This window comes from Leopardus geoffroyi, chromosome B1 (assembly GCF_018350155.1).
Source record: "Leopardus geoffroyi isolate Oge1 chromosome B1, O.geoffroyi_Oge1_pat1.0, whole genome shotgun sequence".
NCBI classification, from domain to species: domain Eukaryota; kingdom Metazoa; phylum Chordata; class Mammalia; order Carnivora; family Felidae; genus Leopardus; species Leopardus geoffroyi.
Genome location: NC_059327.1, coordinates 131,336,437 through 131,363,005, shown reverse-complemented (window position 1 = coordinate 131,363,005; position 26,569 = coordinate 131,336,437). Strand labels below are relative to the sequence as shown.

The 26,569-nt window shown below is 35.4% G+C and overlaps 2 long non-coding RNA genes across 2 annotated transcripts in view; one reads left to right on the top strand and one right to left on the bottom strand.

Annotated features, from left to right (window-relative positions):
- The window catches only part of LOC123595365, a 221,692-nt gene that overhangs the window by 31,052 nt on the left and 164,071 nt on the right, over positions 1-26,569 (top strand). The window contains exon 2 of the long non-coding RNA XR_006711147.1: positions 24,548-24,636. This is a non-coding gene — a long non-coding RNA (uncharacterized LOC123595365). The remainder of the gene's footprint in view (positions 1-24,547; positions 24,637-26,569) is intronic.
- On the bottom strand, positions 681-26,569 carry LOC123595364. Its single transcript, XR_006711146.1, has 4 exons — positions 26,371-26,569; positions 24,451-24,555; positions 6,422-6,517; positions 681-960 (listed from the first exon to the last, which is right to left on the bottom strand). It is a non-coding gene; the product is annotated as an uncharacterized LOC123595364 (long non-coding RNA).

Below are 26,569 nucleotides of genomic sequence, written 5' to 3'. Positions count from 1 at the left end.
CTTAACATTAAGTAAAAAATTATGCACCATTTCTCCGTGATAGTAGTTGTATATTTAGTACCCATTTATTGAGAAAATATACCAATCAAACACTACTATGAATTCAGATACTCTTTTAGATCAGTTTGCATTTCATTACTCTAGACATCTATATCTATTTAAAACTAGTAGTATTGGGGCTTTTGGAGGTTGGTTGATTAAGCATCCAACTATGGTGCAGGTCATGATCTCGCAGTTTGTGGGGTTGAACCCCGCGTCAGGCTCTGTGCTAAAAGCTTGGAACCTCGAGCCTGCTTTGGATTCTGTGTCTCCCTCTCTCTCTCTCTCCCCCTCCCCTACTTGTGCTCCGTGTCTCTCAAAAATAAATAAACATTTAAAAAAATTTTTTTAAACTAGTAGTATCTATATATGCAAAGCATAATGGTCTTTAGTTAAGCTATATTCCTTTAACACTTCCCACTCCATCGTTGGCTCAAAATATGGAAAACATTAGTTTTAACTAAAATAGTTTCTGATTAGCTGAAATTGTTGCTGAAAAAGCACCTGGGTGCTGAAATTATTGTGTACCAACATCAAATTGCATTTCAAAATCAATTACTCAATTAACCAGGAACGAGCCTCAGGACACCATTTAGCTCTTCCTGATTCTATTTTACACAGAATCTGGCAGATCTGATCATCTGAAGTCTCAGACCACTACTGCATGGAGTCCTTCAAGGTTTACTTAGAGAGGTCTGAGTGAGAAAGCAAGAGGCAGGAGGTGTAGCTGGGTCAAGGCGCTGTCAGGTTGTATCTGCTCTGTGCTGGTTGCCCCAGAATGGCTGGAATGAAAGCAGGGCTGCCAGGAAGATGTGAGGGAAGGTATAAGAGTCTCTTGATTCTGTTCATAGTTAGCACCATGAGGTTACACTCGAGTTCAGTCCACCACAAAGCTTTTAGGGTAGTATCTGACAACAATTCCTGAAAAAGACACAATAGCAGACAGTTAATGAAACAAATTATTACATCCTGAGACCTTCCTCTTTTATGTGATGAGTGAGTGATCTCATTCCAGCATCCCATACAGAAGATATGCTTTTTTTTTTTTTTTTTTTTTTTCACATGAGATGGTTTATTTGGAAAATGATCCCAGGGAGATCCACTAAGGGACTGGAGATAGTACAATAGAGAAAGAAAAAAGGCCAGGCATATAAATAGGTTACTGATACTGGTTCTTGGAGTTTGGTCCTGCCACAAAGTTCTAGGGAACTGCTGGAAAGAGCCTTAGAATTTCCCACCTGGATGAAGGAGGAAACATTTATCTACCAGTTCTCATCCTTTTTTGTTTGTGCGTTGTCCCATGGAGTGTTAGCTTCTTTATACATCCAGATCCATTCATACCAGTCCCTCACTGAAACCTCAGGGAAACCCAGAGCAATACAGCTGGGCATGAGAGAGGTGCTGATAACCATCAGGTCACAGTACACAAAGCTAGTTGCAGAAGCAAAGGTTGGAATATAAATTGGGCCGAGAGGAGGTGAGGTAGGGTATCGGAGGTATCCAATACAGGAACTCACGTCCTGGCCTCCTTCAGAGCTGCTATAGTGATGAAAGTAGGCCTTCTCCTGGATGCCCATAGTGCCACTGGGGAAAGATCTTTGGAGCAGCCTAATTTTTTCAAACTTCCTTTATTTTCTTAAGACAATTGGGGTATAAGAGTAAACAATAGACATTTTACTGGTAAAACTTAATATGTACCAAACCCTTGATTCTTCCCTGTGACCACTCCAAAATCATCTTTTTCATGGTATATTCCTTCTCAACAAATGGCACCAGTTTTGACTCCGTTTCATGCATCGCACCTTGGAGCCACACTTGACATCTTTTCAACACACCTGCAATCTGCAATGAATTACAAGCCTTTGCAATGAATTACAAGCCCTTCACTTCACACCACCTATACCACCAAGACACTATTCACGGGCAGCATCCCTTCTCATGTGCATTATCTCAGTGGCCTCCTGACAGTTCTTCATGGTTCCACTCTTGCACTCTACAGTCTGTTCTCTGCACAGTAGTCAAAGTTGCTAGTTACTTTTTAAAATGGTAAGCCATATTATCTCCTGTCTTAACTCTTACATAGTTCCATCAGGTTTCACACAAAAACCCGGGCTACCTGAGTGGCTCAGTTGGTTAAGCGTCTGATTCTTGGTTTCGGCTCAGGTCATGACCTCACAGTTTGTGAGTTCGAGCCCCGCATTAGGCTCTTGACTGACAATGTGGAGCCTGCTTGGATTTCTCTCTTTCTCCCTCTCTCTCTGTCTCTCCCATGTTTGTGCTCTCTCTCTCAAAACAAATAAACTTAAAAATAAAAAAACCCAAATCCCTGTTATGACCTTGTTGTTACGTGATCTGGATACACACACATATACGTATGTCCATATATAGAATATTGGACATATATATTACAAATGGATCTATCTGTATATATTATTATCTGTATATATTATAACTATATTATATGGTATAAATATATGCATTATATATATTATCAATATACATGTTATGATACATATAAATGATAAATAAGTCTGTGGCTTCACTTCCTACCACTCTAGCTCTTACTCTCTGGCCTCTAGTTTTACTTCCCTGAGATTTCTCAAACTTGCCAAGCATATTTCCATCCAGGCCTTTGCATCTGCAATTTCTTCTTCTTGGAGTGGTTTATTCTCTACATTCATACTTCAGTTCATATCCCAAAGAAACTTCCCAGAATGCCTTGTTAAAATAGTCCCCTATCATACTGTATTCTCTTATACAATTATATTTTTCTTCATATAACTTATAAATAATACATATTATGTATATAATGTGTGTGTGTGTGTGTGTGTGTGTAAATTTGCCTGTTTATTGTTTCACTCAATAGAATATTTGCTATATAAGAGTGTGGACTATGTTGAATTTACCATTCTATTCCTAATTTCTAGAGCCGTTTTGGGCACATATGGATTCAATTAATCTTGTTAAATAGATAAATTAATTAAACCAGATCAAATGGCATTTGTGTTGTCAGATAGATTTCCCTTTAACTTTATGTGACTAGTTAATAATGGAAAAAGAAAAAAACAACAATGCAGCATCTCTGTAGTATTTGTCAGTCTTAACTAACTTCTGTACAACCATAATCATAATCATATTTAATTTACGTTCACTTCATTGTCTAATGAGGGTCTTCTGGAAGTCCATTAATTTAGGGGTCAAGTGTGATAAATACTCCATTCTCTTTAATGTCCTGAGGTCGTCTAGCCAGCACATGGGAGACAGAATTTGGATTGTAGAGGACATTTTAGGAGCTGCTATTGGAAATGGCACACATCATTTCCACCAACACCCCATTGCTCCAAATTTAATCCTTTGGCCCTACCTAACTGTAGGGAGGCTGGAAAATAGAATTTAGCTGTGTGCTAGGGCGAAATGTAACTCTGTCACAATAGACATACGGATGATCTTCTGTAATCCTTAAAAATCCCTGAGAGATAAGTACTCTATCCCCATTTAGAGATATAAAAACGGACCCTCAGAGAGGTAGAGCTACAACCAAGATCATAAAGCTAATGATTATGTGGCACTCCAGATGTCCTGTGATTTTCCCTGTCATTTGGGGTACTGGAAATTTCAGAACACCAGTCATTTTGATGAGTCTGACCCTGCCCATGATTTTATCTGTGCTTTCACATCAACTAAGAGTTAATATAAGCCTTAAACTTGAATTTTTTTTAGTGGGTTTGCTAACAGACTGTGACTTTTCAGTCCCATTCACTCTTTCTTCTTTGATTTTACTAATCACAGTATTTCAATAGTAAAGAATTTTATAACAAAACTCTTTATACTACTTTTCCATTGATTTGGATACATATTGAAAGTCTTAGTTGGTGGTCTGAAATACATTAGCCTTATTGATTAATGTTTCTGATTTGTCTCATTTTAGTCACTCCCACTTTAATAGAGTCATGAATTATACTTGATTACCTCCAGTTACCAAACACTGATTTTTGGGGGGAAGAATTATATGCCTATCAATTGAGGTAATTAAGTGGATCATCAATGAAATAAGATTCAACTTGAATTAGTGAAAGTTAACGAATTCATAGCAAACACCTGCAGGGAGGTTTGGTTTATATGGTACCTCTGTCACTCAGTTGCTGGTCCTCTGTGTTATAGGTTGAGAAATTATTAAAAAGGCCTTCAAAATCTCATTCATAAAATAAATTTATGAGACAACAATGACTAACATAGAATCCTAATTCTTCATTTATAGTAAAATATGTAATGATTAATGACTAAAGCATGCATTTCCTTTGTCTAGGGTACCCCTTCCTGCTGAGTAAACAAAATTATAGGCCTTAATGATTTCATAGCAAATAAAAAATTATGAAATTTGGTAGTTTTAAAAGAAAAAATGTCCAGGAATTGTTAAGACTTGACAAAATACTTCTATATCATAAAATTAAAACACAAAGCAAAACAGTAACAACAATAAATCTTCCCTAGAGAATGCGAAGCTCTTGTACACTGGATATATTTTCATATGTTGAAGATAGTGAGATAAATATATGGCCAAACTCATGTTATCTCTTTCAACATTTTCTACAATTCACATATCCCCATGCAGATCAGATTTTGGTAAGACTCTTCTGCAATCAAAATAATTTTCAGGGGAGCAGTATTTTTAATGGAAAGGGCATAGAATTTAAAATTAGGCAAATGTGGGATTAAACCCATTTAACAGCCATTTATCTGATAATTTTTAAAAAATTTTTTAAAGTTTATTTTTGAGAGAAAGAGATAGAGCGTGAACAGGAGAGGGGCAGAGAGAGAGGGAGACACAGAATTGGAAACCGGCTCCAGGCTCTGAGCTGTCAGCCCAGAGCCCGACACAGGGCTCGAACTCACAAGCAGAGAGATCATGGCCTGAGCTGAAGTCAGATGCTCAACCGACTGAGCTACCCAGGCACCCCTATCAGATATTTTTTTTTAATTTTATTTTACTATAATAAAAACACAACATGAATCTAACCTCTTTACAAATTTTTCAGTATACATTATTGTTGACTATAAGTATACTGTCGTAAAGTAGATCTCTAGATCTTGTTCATCTTGCTTAACTGAAAGTAATGCTCATTGATTAGAACTACTAATTTCTCCTCCGCTTCCCTCCCAGCCCCTCACAGCCACCATTCTACTCGTGATTCTATGAATTTGACTATTTTAGATACTTGATATTAAGTGATATTATGCAGTATTTGTCTTTCTGTGACTTATATCACTTAGCATAATGTCCTTAAGGTTCATCAATATTGTCAGGTATTGCAGAATTTCCTTCTTTTTTAAAGCCTGAGTAGTATAGTATGCCATTGTACGTATATACCACAATTTTTTTATCCATTCATCTGTTGAATGACATTTAAGTTTTCATATCTTGGCTATTATGTTGCAGCAATGAACATATGAATGCTAATATAGCTTTGAGGTCCTGATTTCAATTCTTTTGGACAAATACTCCAAAGTGGGATTGCAGGATCATCTGGTAGTTCTATTTTTAATTTTTTGAGAAACATCGCTAGTTTTTTCCATAATTCCTGAATGACTACCAACAGTGTACAATGGTTCCAATTTCTCCACATCCTCTCAATAATTGTGTGTGTGTGTGTGTGTGTGTGTTTATAATAGTCATCCTCACAGGTGTGAAGTAATAGTTCATTGTGGTTTTGATTTGCATTTCTGTGATAATTAGTGATGTTGAGCATCCTTTCATATACCTGTTGGCCATTTGTATGTCTTCTTTGAAGAAATGTCTATTAAAATCCTTTGCCCATTTTTAAATTGGGTTGGGTTGTAGAAATTCTTTATATATTATAGATACTACTCTTTTATCAGATATGTAGTTTGAAGATATTTTCTCCCAATCTACAGGTTGCTTTTTCATTTTGTCAATTGTTTCCTTTACTGAGCAGAATATTTTTAGTTTGAGTTGGTCCAGCTCATCTACTTTTGCTCTTTTTGACAGTGCTTTTCATGTCACATCCATGAAGCCATGACTGGGACCTATGTCATGAAGCTTTTTGCTCATGTTTCTTATAGTAGTTTCATGATTTCATGTTGTACATTTTAAGTCTTTAGTTTATTTTGAATTGGTTTTTATCTATGGTGTGGGTCAGAGACCCAATTTCATTATTTTACAACTATCCAGTTTTTCCAATACCATTTTTTTTGAAGACTCTATCCTTTCTGTGCTCTAGATAACATAGAACTTCTTCAGAACCCTCAGAATCTTCTGATACTTGGTCTTACTATAAACACCACATGTATTCTTTTCTTATCCTGGTTATTTCAAGGGACAGACCTACTTGAATCACACCCTGAAACTACTGAGGGATCTTACCTCTTCTGGGCTCCAGTTGAAGCTAGGCTTCTTTGTCATTCAATAAATAGGTCAGAGTACTGTTCCTCTGTTTTCAGAAGCTGCTATTTTCAAAATCTGAAAATGTAAACCAGATATTATATGTCTCTCTTTGTGCTGGAAAATCTGAGATACAAAAAAATTCCTCCTGGGGCACCTGGGTAACTCAGTCAGTTAAGCATCTGACTCTTGATTTCTGTTCAGGTCATGATCTCATGGTTTGTTAGTTCAAGCCCAGTGCTGTGTGTTGTGCTCTGACAGTGTGGGGCCTACTTTGGATTCTCTCTCTCTCTCTCTCTCTCTCTCTCTCTCTCTCTCTCCCTCTCCACCTTTCCCCTTCCCCCCCCCCCAAATAAATAAATAAACATTTAAAAAATACTTACAAAAATTCCTCCTTTACCTTGGAGGAATAACACAGCATGTCACAGACTACTGGATGATTGAAAACTTCACTGATGAGGCATGACCTTGAGTCTTTGTAGGTTGTGCTATTCAACCTTTGGAGCACATTTATCTTACCTAAGCTGCCAATTTACATTTTAACCAAATTAACATAATGTCATAGATACAGTAGCTGTGGAATGTTGATACGGCTCAAGTCACTCTGGATTATACTTCGGAGAAGAACAGGAAAATTTAAGGGTAACATAATACATGCATACTGTTGTCTATCTTATATAAGTATAAACTGTTTCTGATCCTCCTTACTGGTAAGGATGGACAAGAAGGCATTCAGCAGATCAGTGGCTACATAATACATACTGGAGCTGTGTTAATTTGCTCTAGCATAGATGCCATATCTGACACAGAAGCTGAAATGTGGGCTCCTAGTCAGCTAGTTTTCTGTATTTATTTAATTTTTGTAGGGGCCAGACTTTTGAATTGAGTTGAATATGATGAATACCAATACCCCATCATAGTTTATGCCTTTAGTGTGGCACTAATCTCTTTGATTCATTTGATAATATGTTATTGCTCGTGATTTATCATATTTACTATCTTGGCCAGAGGTAAAGGGGCAGTTTCAGTAGCTTCCACTTGGTCTTTTCCTTATTATTTCTCTTATACCACAGTTCAAGGAACTAATATGGGGCTTCTACCAATTACCAGCTATGTCTAATACAATTACACAGTTAGAGAATGAGAAATAACTATTGGGTGTGACCACAACTGTGAGGTGAACCTACTCTAAGAGAACATTTATTACCTAGATAACATCTTTACATATTCTATTAGAGAGATGAAGATGGCAACCTAGACCTCCAAACATCAATGACAATATATCGATATATACCTAACTTTCAACATTTGGAGAAATTCTCTTCTACCAATAGGTGGTTAATGAAGAAAATGGCTGTAGTTCCATTTAGAGAAGGATAGGGAAATTAGTAGTGAACATACTTGTCGTAGTTTAATATGATGTTTCCTGGGGTGCCTGGGTGGCTCAGTTGGTTGGGTGTCTGACTTGGGCTCAGGTCATGATCTCACAGTTTGTGGGTTCTAGCTCCACATCAGGCTCTGTGCTGACAGCTCAGAGCCTGGAGCCTGCTTTGGATTCTGTGTCTCCCTCCCTGCCTTCCTTTCCCCTGCTTTCACTCTCTCTCAAAAATAAACGTTAAAAAAAAAGTTGTTTTTAAATATGATATTTTCTCACAGAATCCCAGAATTTTCTTTCAGCCAATGAGTTCTGGCTCTGAAAACTGACTTTAAGTCCAGAGATTGTGCAAGGGATCAATTATATTTTTCCATTGATTTTTTTCACATTTTTAAATAAATTTTATCCAAAATACAGAAAAAAACTGAAAGGATTATTCAGTTTGCTATAATTATTTATTAAATACCCAGTCATCTTATTCATCCTCCATAAATATATCAAATAATTTTTTATGCTTTCAAGGCAATTCACTTTATCAGTACACTTCATCCTTAAACATTTCAGAATTCATATCTTCATCTAGAATAATATATATGTTAAGAATTTTTTCCCACAGTATAATTCTAAGCAAATCTATAGAGTAGGGAAATAAATGTCACATTATTCCTTTTCATTTTGTTTTGGTGAATGTCTCCACTGTTTGCATTGCCTGACAAAGGGCTTTAAATGTCTATATATCTGGAAAACAAGAGGAGACAAAAGAGTGTCAAAAACAAATAGCACTTTTGGCCTAAAACAAAACTCTTGCTCTAAAATAAAATAATAGGAAAAAAATAGCTATTCTTCTTACATTAACCAGTTTGACAAAGAAGATCTATTCTAATGTTAAAAATGTGTCTTTGTTTTTATTTGTATAAGATCCTGTTTTCTTTGATGTTTAACAAATTGTTTGATTCATTTCTTTTTGATTTGTCAAATATGAAGAATAGTGGATATGAAAAGGAAATAGTTGCTTTTCAAGTCAAGTCATTTATTGATCATCCAAAATTTGGAAGAAAATAACTAAAGCAAAGTAGGACTTGATGAATTTTTGGTTTTGTCAGTAGAAGATTCTGCTCTTAAGGTGGCTTGTTAAAAGAAGTAGGAATCTATTTTCTTGTCTAAATAATATAAACTAGCAGGAAAGTAACAACAAAAATATGAGTAGAAATAAAAAGTTATTTGTGGTAGCTTGACTTGGATTTTCTTTTTTCTTCAGTTACCTCTCATAATACTGACTCTTTCTTCTCCATACACAATTGATTTGGGCCTTGGAGGATGATGTGGCATAGAGTAAGGATATGGGCCTTATAATGATAGGGACAAAGGTTTGCAAAATTTTGCTATTTTCATATTGCCTAGCTGTGTACTTGAAGGAGTCTCTCACTTTCTCTAAATTTCATTTTTCTTTTCCAAAAAATGGTGGGAAATAATGCCTTTCTTAGAGTATACTTTTGAAAATGTTATTACACAATGAATAATCTCTATTGATATTGATTATATTATTTGGCAACATTAATTGAGGAGTTATATTCAGACACTCCAATGTATCTCAAAAATATAAAGTTGTTAAGTTCCTAACCTAAAGATGCATATTGTGTAAAAGAAAATTAAGAAAATCAATAACTAATATACTTAAAATAATGCTATCAGAGAAGAAGACATTGAATAGTAAAGAACTAAAAAAATAGTGTGATAAGGAGTTATGTCCAGAGGTGCCTGGGTGGCTCAGTTGGTTAAGCATCCAACTCTTGGTTTCCACTCAGGTCATGACCTCGCAGCTTCATGAGTTTGAGTCCTGCATTGGGCTCTGTGCTGGCAGTGAGGAGCCCGCTTGGGAGTCTTTTTCTCTCCCAATCTCTCTGCCCTTGCCCACTTGCACTGTCTCTCTCTCTCTCTCTCTCTCAAAATAAATAAATAAACAAATTTTTAAAGGAATAATATTTAATTAAGCCTTGGTATTGAGAAGATGTGAGGTAAATTGGTGAAAGATTTTATTTTTAAAGATTTTATTTTATTTTTAAGAGGAAGTAAGACTGGAGTTGCTTTTTGAATGATGACAGATAATCAGATGGGTGGACAAGAGAAAAAAAAGCTGTTCTAGAAAAAGCACCCCTGATGTATAAAGACACAGAGGTAGAAAAGAACATGGCTTGTTCGGGAGCTCTGTATGATTGATACAAAATGTATGTGTAGGGACAAGATAAAGAATGAGAGAAATAGGGAAGACCTATATGATAAAGGACCTTTGTTAAGAAATTTCACCTTTAAGGTAAAGGCCATGAGATACTGCTAAGAAGTTAAAACAAGGAAATTACAAGAATTTTAGGAAAATCGCTCCATCTTCAAAATACAGGTGTGAGAATGAAATTGGAGAAACTGGTTATGATGTTGTTGTAGCAGTATAAGCATTCAATTTAAGGAAGTAGTGAAATGTTAATTGGGGAGAAATTTACATTATATTTAAGAGATAGAATGGACTTCTTAAATATCTTAGTATATAGGATTTTGTATCTAATTGGTTATGGTAGTGATAGATCAGAATCAAAAAAAGATTCCAACTTCTGACTTGTGGGTTTGAGTGGATGGAAACCCAGAAAAGGGGTAGATTTTAGGAGAAAGACAATGATTTCTTCTTTGGATATATTGAGTTTAAAATGGTTATGGGGTATTCAAGTGGAAAAACAGTAGGGAATACTCTACAGAGTTACAGCATTCACTATATGCTGATGTGCACACTGACACACGCACAGTTCTGGAGTTTCTGAACCTGGCAAGAGCTAATTGTCAGAATGGAGATTAGCCATAGCCTTGATGTGTATTGGGACTGCTCAGGGGAATTTTATTTGCATAAAAGGAAAGAGAATGAAAGTTCAAAGTCTGGATAGTACCAACATTTAAGGTTGAGAAGAGAAAGTAAAAAAAAAAAAAAAAAAAAAAAAAGAAAAGAAAAGAAAAGAAAAAGAACTGAATAGGGAAGGTGCAGAATTACCAATATTTACTTGTTTGTTCATTCAAAGAATATATGTTGATCTCTTTCCTAACCTGGGTTGGCCCCAAGTCAGAATCTGAGATGAAAGTATGCATTCAGTAATTTATTTAGAAGTGAGCCCAGCTAGAAGGCAGAAATGAGGAATCAGTGGAGTAAAATAAGAGAGCATTATCAAGGTGGCTCTCATTGCTGGTAACCAATGCTTAACCCTCTGGGATAATTTGAGGAAACTTATGTATATTTCTCAGGACTCTACACTCCAGGGATGAAAGGAAGACACATTTATCTATGGAATTCTGCCTTCCATTGGCCAGCGGTTACCCCACAGGTTTAAATAACTCACACTTCTGGGGTGCCTGGGTGGCTCAGTCAGTTAAGCATCCGATTTCAGCTCAGGTCATGATCTCACAGCTCGTGAGTTCGAGCCCCACACTGGGCTCTGTGCTGACCACTCACAGCCTGGAGCCTACTTTGGAGCCTACTTCTGTGTCTCCCTCTCTCTCTCTGCCCTCTCCCCCACTCATTCTGTCTCTCTCTCAAAAATAAATAAAAATTTATAAATTAAAAAAAATTTAAATAACTCACACTTCTGGCTTGTGCATCAGTAGCTTCTGCTAGGTTGAGTGGGTTCACCTGGGGAAGTCATACTGTAGCATTAGAAGGGCCTTCATGTAGGAATGGCAAAATATGTAGTACTGATCTAGGTGAGTACTGGCAAGTTAAACCTTCATCATTTTGGTTCTTGAATGGAACAGGGGCTGGAACAAGAGATAGAACTGAATGGATAAAAAGTGGTACAGAAAAGTTTTGGGTAAGGTCCACTCCTTGCAGACCTCAAGTCCTCCCTCTTGTGAGAGTTCTTCTAATTCATCCAAGAGTTTCCTCCAAGATGGGGGCCAGTGCCTCCAGCTGCATTCTTGGTGCAGGGAAGTCCTGAGTCAGGAGGGTGTGTGGTACTGGCCAATGTGAGGCCTTGTCAAATTGCAGATGGGAAAGCTGATTGACCCCTGTGGCTGGAATACAGGTGAGGCTGAACAGACATGAAGGGGAACAGTCTTCTAATACAAGCACTTGCTATCTACATCCAGTTCCACAGTGAGCAAGGTAAGATCATCCAAACCTTCTTGCAATTTACTTTCTAGTAGGTGAGAGAGGCAGAAAATATAAAGGAATTGCAAAAAGTGCTGAATTAAGACGAAGACAACATTTAAAATGCATTTAAGTTGTTTTGAGGAAAGGAGGAAGCTATAAAAAAGAAAAACATTTCATAAGTCTTTTCTCTTGGACTTAAAATTGTGACTACAGTTCACCCAACAACGTGGGTTTGAATCGTGAAAGTCCACTTATATGCAGATATTTTTGATAAATATAGTCCAGTACTCTAAATGTATTTTCTCTTCCTTACACTTTTCTTAATAACATTTTCTTTTCTCTAGCTTACTTTATTGTAAGAACACAGTGTATGATACATCTAACACACAAAATATGTGTTAATTGACTGTTTATGCTATTGGTGAGACTTCAAGTTAACAGTAGGGTATTAGTTTTTAAGTTTTTGGAGAGTCAAAAATTATACGTGGGTTTTTTACTGGGGAAGGGGCGTGGTGCCTCTAACCCCCATGCTGTTCAAAGGTTACCTGTATTTAGCCTTGGAATAGAGAATACTATTTTACTCTCCACCTCCTTTGCCTTCTTCGTGTTTTCCACAAAAACACTTTTGGCAACTAGGCAAGCTTTTGTCACTTCCTTTGAATCAACATCTATTATGAGTTCAGCCGAGGGCTCTTGAAAAGATTTGCTTGAAACTTGGAGCTTTAAAGCTATTAAATAGTGAGAATAGCTCTGAACATTTTGGCTTTTCTCCAACATACTCTCCTCTTACTAAAAGGGAAGAAAAAAAAAAACAAAAAAAACAAATGAAGTGACAGAAGGAAGAGTACTTATCCTCATGAACACTGACATTTTTCATTCATCGATATTCCCAATGGAGCAGTGGGTTAGGATTTAAGTATATATAGAACAAAAATTTTCTTTTAATACTATATATATTTTAATATAAATATGTATACTAATGACAAACATATTTTATAAAATATATATCATATATAGGGAATTATGTGTTAGATTTTATGTGTTTACATATATAAAAAATTCTCCACTGTGTTTCTCCTTTTAAGAGTGGTTTAAATTTCATATGTTACACACTTACCTATGTTCATCACACCTTATGCCTTTATGATTCTGAGCTAATAAATCACTAAAGACAATATTTTAGCTTAAGTTGCTACATCATAATTTTGCTCTAAATCATTTGAAGGACAGCAGCAGCCAATAGAATCTACTTTTGTCTCACTTGGTGACCCTTACCAGCAAGCACATTTAATTACAACCCTCCTCATCTTGATTATAGTACTTTGCTAATTTGAAATTCCACCTAGTCAATTAATGTAGCTTGTGGTATCTGTAGAAAATCATGAACCCGTGGTTACAATTTTAATTATAGCATACATTTTACAAATCTCTGCCATCCATCTCCAAGGACATTCTCCTTTGTGTAAATTGTCATGAAATGGGTCTCCTTCCTTTGACTTAATATTGCCTTCTTGAAATATAATGAATACCTTTTGATGACAGCATCCCTTTCTCAGTCAGTGTTGGTGAGAATCATGAACTGTACTAAGAGGGTATTTTGCTAAATGCAGTCACGGGAGCAAATGTGCCATTTATAAAATGTCGTCATGACATGTGGCATTTTTGAAACACTGAAAGACCTTCGTGTCTAACAAGCGAACATAAAGGGATAAAGGCCTTTTGAAAAGAAAAAAATACTGAGAAGAAAAGTGTAAAATGATTAAAATGTATCATTTGTAAATGTATGCAGTTATTTCCCAGATTTCCACAAATTTAAAAGTCTGAGATTACTGCTGCCTTTCGACCATTAACCAAAAATAATGACAGCAATTGCAGAAAGGATAAGCAAAAGGAGAGCTAAGATTTTTCAATTTTGGTTTCTATGGTTTTTTGGTATTATGGTTTGATAAGACATAATATAACTTATAGAGTCTTGTAAGCAAAAACATGGGAATTATTTGTTTCCAAATTTTATTTTCTGTTTCTTTATAAAAATACTTAGTATATTTCAATTCTAATTATAAAAATGTAGCATATCCAAGATCCTCATAAAAAAGTCTTAACTTCAGAGATTTTATGTGTATAGGCAATTAATTTATAAAGTTATGAAAGAATATTGAAAGCTAGTATCTCAATGGTCAATCTAGGAGATAAATATCTTGGCCATTGTAATAGACTCTGTATGATCCCATCGCTACAAATTTGTTTACCAGTTACAATTCTCTGTAATAAGGTTCTTGAGGCTATACCCATGTTTCCTTTGCTAGCTCAGAGTAACAGATGTCACTCAAGAGTTTCATAGTGTCGCATTTAACAGTTCAGGAGCCAGACTGTTCTAGTTCAAATCCCAGCTCTGTCATTATTAGCTGTGTGACCATGGGCGATTTATTCAACCTTTTCATGTCTCAGTTTTCTCATCTCTAAAAATAGGTGTAACAATGATACCTACCTTGAAGGTTTGTAGTGAAGCAAGACCAAACCAAACTATAATAAACACTTAGAACACCGGACATTCTCAAATATTATCCATTATCAATATTATTTTTATTGTTATCACCCATAAGACAGTACTTATAACAACTAGGTCTTTGTCATAAATATGTTTGCTGATTTCTATTGTGTGTCAGTGCAGGCTGTTTGCCCTACAGAGAAAGAAAAGAAGAGGGTGAGAGGGGAAAAAAGAAGGCTGAGAATTGTGGAAATTAACATTTTCATGCCAGATACAATAAAATACTTTTGCTGCACAAAGCGATCATCTACCGAGTGTATTTTCCTATGTCTCTGTTAATTCTCTCAATCACTTACTGATGCCTCACCTGAGTATTGATTTCATTACTTGAGTAATGTCATTTTGCAGCCTTGTCACTGAGGTAGCAGACTGAGAACTCCACAGACATTCTCACCACTGTAGTTGGGTGCCTGGACAAGCACCCCCAACAGCTCTTAATAAGAACTTATGAAAGACTGAGGTCTTCAAGGATGTATTTTTGAAAAGTCCCCACCATCTTCTCTAAAACCTCCCTTTTCCTCCGCCTGCTTGGAAGCATAAAGACAGAATCATGATTATTCTTACTCATCACCTCCTCCTTTCCCCAAACTTAACAAATAGGACTTTAAGGCCTCAGGGAAGAAAATGTATATATATATATAACTTAGGGAGGAAGCTGGCAAGGCATAGAATACAAAATAATCAAAACTATAAATCACAAGTGAATATGCTTAGGACTGTGATGCCTAAAACCAAATTATTGAGTCAGCAAGAGCAGCAGGTTTTTGTGGATAACTCATGGACTATCATTTTGCATGTGTTGGTTTTGGGGATCTGGGAGACTTAACACTTCCCTACACTCTTATCCACATGACACTCTGCTCTCCAGACCCGTGAAGTTCTCATCACTTCTGAAAAATGCCAAACCCATTTCGTACACTTGATAGTTCTGTCCTTGTCTAGGGTGGTTCTAAATCCTCCCTCAGATTGGTGTTCAGATTGTAACCCCTCTTTGAAAGCTCTTATCATTCCCCCTTACTCTGTGTTCTCTCTACATCGATTGGTAAGACATCACAGCATTTATTTTATTACACTGTAATTTTCTAGTCACATTTGTCTTCCCTACAAAACTGTGTCTCCATAGTAGGAGATGTGTTTGCTCAACTCTGTGTTCCAGTGCTGGCCCGATGTCTGGAAGCACAACATAGGTGCTTGATAAATGTTTGAGGAATGAATCTATACATGCAGAGAATTTTCTTTATTATTTATTCATCATAATTAAGGGATTGTCAATTTCTTAGTCAACCAGACCCCGAAATTTATCTCTGTATTTTCATTTATTCTTTATCCTTTATACCTATTAAATCAATATTTACGACATTTCTCAATTTCCTTTCCAATGACAGAGTTTTTGTTTAGATGCCAACTGTCACATGTTTACAATAGTAAAATAATCAGTCAAATAGTATTGTAACTCTGGTTTTTACCTATCTAATCAATGTGCATTTCTAAAAGTTTAATTTTTCCAAAATACCTACTATTCTATTGACTAAAAGTCTCTATTTTCAAATCTATTTTATTTTTAATAGGATGATGCATATGTGGTAAGTAAATTAAAAATCTAATGTAAAGCACTCTTCCACCCTATCTCTCACTTCATAGAAAACCATAGTTATCAGTTTCTTGGGTGTCTTTCCAGAAAATCTCTCTGTATACATATCTTTGTGTGCATGTATGTGCAGATGTGTGTAGGAAGCTCCCAATTTTTTCTCTAAGAGTGGTACAATTGTCTATATACACCATTCCACATGTTGCTTTTTTTTAACTTAATATGTCTGAGAGATTGTTCCTTGTCAATATTTTGGATCTGAATAATTCTTTTTTTTTATGAAGAATCTTTCATTGTGTTTAAATATATATAACATAAAATTTACCATTTATTTATTTATTTTTAATTTTTTTAACGTTTATTTATTTTTGAGACAGAGAGAGACAGAGCATGAGTGGGGGAGGGTCAGAGAGAGAGGGAGACACAGAATCTGAAACAGGCCCCGGGCTCTGAGCTGTCAGCACAGAGCCCAACGCGGGGCTCGAACTCACAGACTGTGAGATCATGACCCGAGCTGAAGTCGGACACTCAACCAACTGAGCCACCCAGGCGCCCCTAAAATTTACCATTTAAACTAATTTTAAGTGTACAATTCAGTGGTGTTTAGTACATTTACTATGTTGTGCAACCATAAGTGCCATCCACGTCGACAACTTTTTCATTAACCCAGAAACTCTGTACCCATTAAACAATAATGCCCCATTTCCTCCTTCCCTTAGTTCCTGTTTACTTATTTACTTTCTGTCTCTGTGAATTTGCCTATTCTAGGTACTCATATAAGTTGAATCCATGTAATGTTTGTCCTTCTTTCTGGCTTATTTCACTTAGCATGTTTCCAAGTTCATCTATGTTATAACATATATTGGAAGTTTATTCCTTTTTATGACTTGACTGAATAATATCCCATTGTATATATCACATTTTGTTTCTTCATACTTCTGTTCATGAACACTTAGGTTGTTTCCACCTTTGGGCTATTGTAAATAAAGCTGCCATGAACATTGGTATACAACTTTATGTTTGAATCTCTGCTTTCAATTCTTTTAGGTATACCTATACCTAGGAGTAAAATTGCTAAATTATATGGTAATTCTATGTTTAACTTTTTAAGGAACTGCCAAACTATTTTCCATAGGGACTGCAACATTTTACATTCCCACCAGCTATACATGAAAGTACCAATGTCTCCACATCCTCACCAACACTAGCTCTTTCCCCTTCCTTTCTTTCCTTTTTTTTCTCTTTTCTTTCTTTCTTTTTTTAATCATAGCCATCTAAATAGTTGTGAAGTGGTATCCCATTGTGGTTTGGGCTGGCATTTCCTTGAGGACTAATGATATTAAACATCTTTTTATGTGCTAAGTGGCAGTTGCATATATTGCATTCTGGTCAAAATTATGAAATATTTTGTATATAAAAGTTTATGTTTGACAAGTATGGAATGTAAAGATTAATAATTAAACAAACCCTAGAAAAACCAACACTCAACTTAAGAAATAGAGCATTCACCATACTGATCTAGGTCCTTGTACTTACTTCCTATATCACAACCCCCGTGAACCCCAGTCCAGAAATTTCTTACCTGGAATTTATATTTATTATTTTAACCTTTTCTATCTCTATTCCATATATGTATCTCCTAAAAGAATTTAATGCTTTATTTTGCTTCTTATGAACTTTGTCATACTCTATGTATTTTTCTGATATTTCTTTATTCACTCAACATGTTTCTGATATTCATACATTTGGATTTTTATGATTATGAGTTATTTATTTCACTGATATATAGTATCCCATTGCGTAACTATACTGCACTCCATTCATTTGCCAATTGATATTTGGGTTCTTTCTAGTTTTCTTGATATTACAGATAATACTATAAACATTTCTATACAAGTTTTCTGCTACATATAAATAAAAGTATACCTAGGAGGGGAATTGTTGGATCATGAAACATGTTTATCTTCAAATTGGTCAAATTACTTTCAAAGTACTTTTACAAAGTTATATTTCTACCACTCTCTCACATGATTTGTATTGTATAGATTATAACATACAGATTATAAGAATCCTCTCCCCCCATGTTTTATATTATATATGTTATTTGAAAAATTTTAAGCCTTTTTTGTTGCTGTTGTTATTCTCATATCTGCTTGGTTTTTATAAATGTTTCAAAAATAAATTTGAAGATACTGTGGGAATCCATAGTTGTTGTGTACAGAGTTCTATATCTGTATATGTCAAGAATGAGGATGGTAAAATGTACAAATATGACAATGGATTGGTTGATTTTTCAGTTTTTGAATCTAGGTTATTAGGTACATATGACTTTAATTTTTCTTTCTTTCTTTTTATTTTTGCCTGATGCACTGAAAATTCTGTTACAGTGACTCATTCTTTGGCACTGCTTTCAATATTAATGTCTATTTTCTCTTATATCTTTGTGAGTGTTTTAATAGTAATTATGATGGTTAACTTTATATATCAACTAGACTAGGATAAAGGAGGTTCAGATAGCTGCTAAAACATTATTTCTGGCTATGTCTGTATGAGTGTTTCTCTATTTCTGGCTATGTCTGTATGGGTGTTTCTGGAAGAGATTAGCATTTGATTCAATAGACCAGTAACAAGTTCTACCCTCACCAATGTAAATGGGCATCATTCAATCCATGGGAAGCTAGAATGGAACCAAATGGCAAAGGAAAGATAAATTCTTACTCTTTCTTCTTGAGCTGGGAAACCCATCTACTCCTGCTTCTCAGGCCTTTGTACTCAGACTGAATTATGCTACGAGTTTTCCTGGTTCTCTGGCTTGCAGACAGCAGATTGTAGGACTTCTTGACCTCCATAACTGCACAAATCATTCCTATAATGGATTTCATATATCTATCTACTTCTCTATATATCCTATTGGTTCTGTTTCTATGGAGAACCCTAATACAGTAATATAGGTATATCAACTATTTTCAATTGTAGTTTTAATTTCAAACTACCTGTGTTCTTATGTTGTACATATTTTTTATAAACACATAGCTGAATTTATTTGTTTGCTTATTTATTTAACTTATATCCAGTCTTTTAACTGGAAAGTCATCGTACCTATGTCTGTTATGATTGTTGATATGTGGATTTATTTGTTCTCTGATTGTTTTGCTGATGTTGAGGAATCAGTTTTGATCTAACTGCTGTTTCCCTGTAGGTAATGTAACTTTTCCTCTCAATGGTTTTAATATTTTATTTTTTATATTTTATATGGCTGCAGAACAGTGTATCAAGATTTAGATTTTTCTTATCCTGCTTGGGATTTTATACCTCTATATGAAGATTTTTTAATAATAATTTTTTAGCATTATTTCTTCCATATTTATCCTTTTACATTGTTTCCAATGTGTTCTTTTAAAATTCCACTTAAAGGTTGATTGGACCTTCTACTATGATTCTCTGTGTCTCATAATCTCTTATTATTTTCCATCTCTTTGTTTCTCTGTGACTTTATTTCCTGATATTATTAGTTCTGAACTTTTTGAGTTTTCTGCAGTGTAGATGGAATTATTTCTAAGCTTTCAACCGATAACGTCAAAGCTTCTAGGTTAAGATGGAGTGTAGATTCAATATCTAATTTTCTTTCTTCTAATGATTTCAGTTTTTTTAAACTTGCTTCTCACATAGTAAACACACTTATTTTGTATTCAGTATCGAAACATAACAATATCAGATGTCTTTGTGGTTTTAGGTTTGTTTATAATTTTCTGCTGACTCTTATACATGGTGGCTTGTTTCCTTTATGTTCTGTGATTTTCTTTTTTCAACTGTGACCTCTTGTATGTTGCAACTCTATCTCTATTCCTTAAGACTGGCATTTGAGGTGGAATTTTAGAGGGCAGTGGTTTCCTCTTTTCTACCAATTGCCTAAGGGCTCTACTCATTAGGGTCTGCTTACAGAGTTGTGTCCTCACCTCTCAGAACTAAGCGGATTATTGAAAGATCACTTTAAATGAAATTCAGTAAGATTATTGTTTTTTCTACATAATAATGATCCTCTTTAACTAAATTATTGCAAATCTTTTCATCAGAATAAATACAATTTAAATGTCACATAGCTAGTTTTAGATGAGGTACAGTAACTTAAGAAAAATTTTAAAGAATGCATTTATAAGTGCTGCATAAGTACTATTTCTTACTGTACTTTAGGAAAGAAAAATATAATTTTTTCCTCCATGAAATTTTTAGAATAAAACAAAAGAACTTCTAGACACCTTGAAGTCTACTCCTCAATTACTCTCACTGTATATCTGTTTACCCAATAATTTCTGATATTCAAACTAAAAATAATTTGATATCTTTCCAATACAGGCAGCTAGTCCTTTATATGAACAGACTAATTTTATTATTTTGATGGTTTAAAGAGAACTGCAATCTCTTGTGTTAAATGACTCCAGCTTATTAAGTAGAAAGACTTGAAGGGAAACTAAGTGATCTCCATGCTAGCAGATGCCTTCCTCCTGGATTTGGCCAATGGGAAGTACTGATGGAGATTGGAGGGCAACTAAGGAAGAACCAACTAGGCTATTTTTTTCTTCCTTCCCTACCTAGAGGAGCTTCTCTAGCAGTGGCTGTATCTCCTCATTGTTTCCTGCTCCCTCTGTTTGGGCCTGCTGTGGTTACAGCTACTGTCATTTGACCCTACACTTTGGTATCTGATAAACAAACTCATCCCTTTGTTTCTCCAATCTAGGAAAGGAAGTGGCTTTCTGATGTTAATTACTAATTTCTTCAAAAGCCTAGATTCCAATTGTTAACTTGTAAAATTATGCTGATCTTTTTCTCTGGGAGTAATGCCAGTATATTCTAGAATATCATTTTCTTGTATCAAAGCTTTTAAATTCTCTGTCCTCCACATTTACTCTGTTCTTAGAAAAAGATACAGATACTGGTTTCATTCTTTCATAGGACAGAGAATTCAGAACAGGGAAATATCTGAGTCCTAAAAGGAGAATGCTATCTTGGGGTACCAAAGAAGCCAGTAGGAGTGAATAGCCACAGAGTAACTAGATCTAACAAGATGGAACTAGGAGGCTGATGCTATGAAAATGATTTCAGTTACTGATTTGGGAATCAAATGTGAGAGAGTATCTTGAATAATTTCCTGGAAGAGATTTTTATTGTGGCCTGTTTTCATTGGTAACCTAGAGTATGTTGTGGAGAGTTCAGCTTAAATGCCTCTCTATTCTTCCGTTGTGAACCTAGTCTGGTTCCCACAGGCTGCTATGTATAATGAATTTTACGGCAAGTCTCGGGTGTAAAATGACATTATCCTAATTAAGAATAGGTCACATGGACACATCTGGACACAAGATTGGTTGGAGACTGTAGTGCCTATCCTAGCCACTGCATCCTGGCAAGAACTCTATATTATGGAAAGAACATAACTTTTGGTGCACAGAAAGTGTCTTTACCATTTACTGTCTGCCATGTGAACTAAAGTAGCATTGCTGAAGAATCAAATAAGGATAATTTATTTGGGAAAATAAAGTTTGACTGTCAAATAAACAACTACAATACTTCTAAAGTCATGAACCATGCAGTCCAGTCTCAGAATGGTATTGAAGTCAAAGGAACACCTCTGAACAAAGTGCAAAGTAGCTCTAATCCCTATTACTCGCTAGGGTTTTGCTTCAAATAAGGTAGAGCTACACTGCCATGACTCAAATAGCATTGCTTCTTTTGCTCTTCTCTTTTAAATCAGGCCACTCCCAGTTTTCTTCCCACCTTGCCAGACTTTCAGATGTTGACACTGATATACTCCAAACCTGACCCATCCACGCCATTTAAGACTTGGATTGCAGACTGCTATTTTAGGAGACAAACTAAGTTAGTACCATAGTTTTCTTCTCTACTGGTCACAGCAGTTTTAACGTACTGCATAACCAAGTTCTTACAGGTTATTATGTGTAGTACAAGTCTGAGGAAGCATCTCTTACGTGCAGGATAAAGCTTTCTAATTTACTTATGAAAGAGATACCAATCAAATCCCAATGGTGGAGATCGGAGTACAGATCAGAAAACAACAACAAAAGTTGAATCCTGAGCATAAGAAGAAAGGGTTTAACAGAAACCCTGAGGTTTAGTGAAAAATGAGGCACTAACCCTTGGTAGTTTAAACTGGTTTAAGTGCAACAAAAATTAACCAAGACCCCACCAGCCAGTGGAGCTAAGCCTTCTATGCATGGCTCATCTAACTGGCCTTAGTTGAAAAACAGTCAGGGCAGCACCTGGAGAAGGAATGTCTGAGAAAGGCAGAAATTAACACTCAAGGAATTGCCTAATATAATGCCAAATGGTTTTGACATAATTGAGAAATTTAGCTTTCATGAATTTATATACAACCAGTTTAGAGTAACAGAAATAAAATAAAAACTGTCAAATCAAACAATTGTTTGAGCACAAGATAAGCTTTTTGTTTAATTGTTGAATATTGCAACAATTCTTAAAATTCCTGAATGTGAAGACTAAGTCTCAGAGAGCTGTGCTAATTGTTCCCTACGAAAAAAACCCTCTGGTTTGTTCATAATTGTGATCTTTGACTCTATGGAGGATAGGTTATCTCACTTTTGAATTATCTTCTTCCCCTTCCCAAATGAGAAGGCTGATCAATCATCTCTAAGCATTATGAGAAAAGCCCCTCATAAGTATATGTAAGCCCGTTTTTTAAATTGTCATCTTAATGTATGTAATTATTAAGTTCATGTTCATCTTTATATCATTTCTAAATTATTACTATAGTTGAGTATGCTCCATTCTGTTTGTTATACTGTACACATGTTGTGCATAATCTTTGCTTTTTGTGGTAATCACAAAAATAAAATTGTTATCTCTTCATAATTTTATACTTCTATTTATGATTACTTTTGCTATTTGATGAAATGCTATGTATAGCTATGTCACCAAATAACACGTTTTCATCAAATTATAGTTTTCTGAGAAAACTGGAATTCTAAAAGTAAAAATTTGAGTAAGAAAAATTTTTATGTCTTCAAGTTATTCCAGTCTCGGGGAGGCCTAGTATTGAAATTTTTATGTTTAATTTATTTATTCATCTTCCTACTCTGTCTCCCAAAAGATTTAAGTGACCATGTGGCTTTATAAATGACTTAGTGCTTTATGCCCTACTGGGAGGTCTACCTCCACCTAGCAAAAATTTAGCATTTGGAGGGACATTGAATTTTGACCTGATGGAGTTAGGGATCTCTTATTCATTGTGGAGTTAACATTCCATGTGGCTAACATTCAAAGTACTAACCAAAATTTACAAGAGGTGCACAGATGTGTGTACAGATGTGTTAACAAGACAGACATGACTCCTATGACAAAGGAGGATGGGCACCAATTCAAGCCACACAGGTTTTTATTTTCACCATTTATAATGATAAGTAGTGAATTATAGCACACTATGGATGATCTTAGAGCATAAATTTTTAAAATGTCCTAAACCTTACAATTAGATAATGAGATACACAAAGTCACTTAAAGATGGATACATTAGTGAATTAATCTAGAGTAAAATGTTAATCTAGAGTAAAAACTTATCCAGCTTGACAGAGGTTTGAGTTTATGCAGCAAGGCAGCTGCAGAATTGGAAGCCTCTGACAAAGGTATTTCTGGGAATTTTTAGTCATTCGTAAATATCTGAAAAGGATTTGATGGAAAATTTTAATTATTACTATCATTATTGTTTATTGTAATATCTTTTTAAGTCTGCTTTTTTTTAACTGAACTGTCTGTGGTAGACATATTTTCATTTTGAGAGAAGGGATTTAATTGATTATTTTAAATGAACTTTTTAAATTTTGGAATTGTTTTAGAGTTACAAAAACATTTCAAAGATACTACAGAGTTCCCACATACCTCATACTCTGTTTCCTCAATTATTATTATTTTATATTATTTAAATATTATATTTGAATATAAATATAAGAACATAATAATTACATTATTATTATTTTATATTAGTCTGGATCATTAGTCATAATTAAAAAGCACTACTGATACATTATCATTAACTAAAGTCCATACTTTATTCAGATTTCATTAGTTTTTACTTACTGACTTTTTGTTTATTCCAGAATCCCATCCAGGATACCACATTACATTTCATCATCATGTCCCCTTAGACTCCTCTTGGCTATGACAGTTTTAGTGACTTGCCTTGTTTTTGATGACCTTGACAGTTGTCAGGAGTACTGGTCTGATATTTTGCAGAATGTTCTTCAGATGGAATTTGTCTTTTACTACTAGACTGGTATTGAGGCTTTTGTGAGGAAGACAACAGATCAAGTACGATTCTCATCATATCTTATCAAGGATAACTCATACTCACATGACTTATCACGATTGATGTCAACTTTGATCATCTGGCTGAAGTAGTGCTTGTTAGGCTTCTCCAATGTAAAGTTATTCTTTTCTACTCTTTTCAGACTGCAGCCTTTGGAAGGAAGGCACACATGTCAAGCACACATGTCAAGAGTGGATAATTTTCCTCCCCTTCTTGAGAGTGAAGCATCTGGTAAAGTACCTATATAAATTATTTTTAATTACCCTGCACGGTGATTTGTCTGTTTCCACCCATTTACGTAGCCAATCATTTATACCTATATGGACTTATGGATATTTATTTTATACTTTGGGTTATAATCCAATACAATTTTACTTACCAGTTGCTTAAAGGCTCACCCAGTGTATTTTCTGCCCCAGTCTTAAAATCAGCCATTTCTCCAAGGAGAAATTTTCTTTGAATTTTCTTTATTTGAAAATAGTATCAGAAATCAAGATGTGGATACTAGATTTGCTTATTACTAGTGAGATGTCATTTCTTTTAGGTCCTCTTAGCTGACAGGGCAGAATATGTATGCATATACTAACCTGTGTGTATACTATTAAAAAAAAAATCAACTGAGTAAGTTTGAGGATCTAATTGGTTTTATTCAGCAATTGATGAATTGAGCAGCATCCTATCTAGCAAATAGAAGGAGCTCAGAGGAGTTGCACAAAAGGAAAGGTTTATAGGCAGGAGGATAGGACAAGGAAGTTAAAAGAGTGGATTATTTCAGGGAGTTACCTTCCTTTAAGGAAAGGCAGGGGGTTTTATCATGTAGATTTCCTCACTAGTACTGGTCAAGAAATTCCAGACTAATTGTTTTAAAATTCTATTATTGAGAAAGGCTGAAAGTGAAGTTAGGTTAGGTATTAAGTCTTGGTGGGGCTTAGCAAAAGTGACTCCATTTTAGACCTGTTGTTTCTTTTTAAGGAGACATGTTCATAAATATTGTTATATGTAAGAATGTGTATCTATAGCGAGCTAACCATGAATTCATATTGATGTTGAGAACTTCAATTCATTACCATGTGAATCAATATAGTCTTCTCCCATTGCCTCCTCCTACTCCAGCCATGAGAAACCTGGCTCCCACTATTGCCATTCATTTTCTTAAGTGTTCATTTCCATTATATGTGTACTGTGATTTCAGAATTATTAACATAATTTGAACTCAAGTACAGTGCTTGGGTACAATTCCTTTGTCTTTAGCCCTATGAGTGATAAATATTTAGTTGAAAAGGTTTGTAAGCAAATTGCTGAACTTATCGCCTGGTTTCTCTTTAATGCTTATAGTAAAGTGTGAGAGGAGAGCAAGAAATGGAAAGAACTGCTAAGTAAAACGTAACCAGAATTGAAGATTTGGAAAATTCTCAGTCTATGCATGTGGCAAAAAATGAGAAAGTATGTTCTGGAGAGAACATCACTGTCCAGTGTGCCTGGGCAATCACCTCCTAAAGAGGTTGTGCATAATTAAAAAAAATTTTTTTTAACGTTTCTTTATTTTTGAGGGACAGAGAGAGACAGAGTATGAGTGGGGTAAAAGCAGAGAGAGAGGGAGACACAGAATCCAAAGCAGGCTCCAGGCTCTGAGCTGTCAGCAAAGAGCCTGACGCGGGGCTTGAACCCACAAAATGTGAGATCATGACCTGAGCCAGTCGGATGCCTAACTGACTGAGCCACATAATTTTAATCAACAATCTCAGCAGAAGCCAGAAATAAAGATGCGATTACACCAATACAGATGCTACTAGTTTGCATGGAAAGGGACAGAGATCAGTTGAAATAAAGGAAGGCTTTTAGACTTCAGGGGTTTCACACATGGAACAATAGAGTTATCCAGCTGTGAGCATGCCATATCCTGTAGGAAAGGGAGAAAATGACGTATATAAAGACATTTCAGAGATAATCAAGGCTGCCACTCACATCCACAAGCCCATGTGTACAAGGCTTCTTTCTTCTTAGTTTCATAGGGTGGGCCCACTTCCTTGGTGTCAGTAGCCAGGCTGTGCTGCACAGATGAGGTGAGGTGGGGCCACTGTCTCAAAGCCATGCTGGTGAGACTGCCACCCCAGTGGGCCTGGAAGACAAACCACTGAGCCAAAGATGATTATTCTCAAGTCTT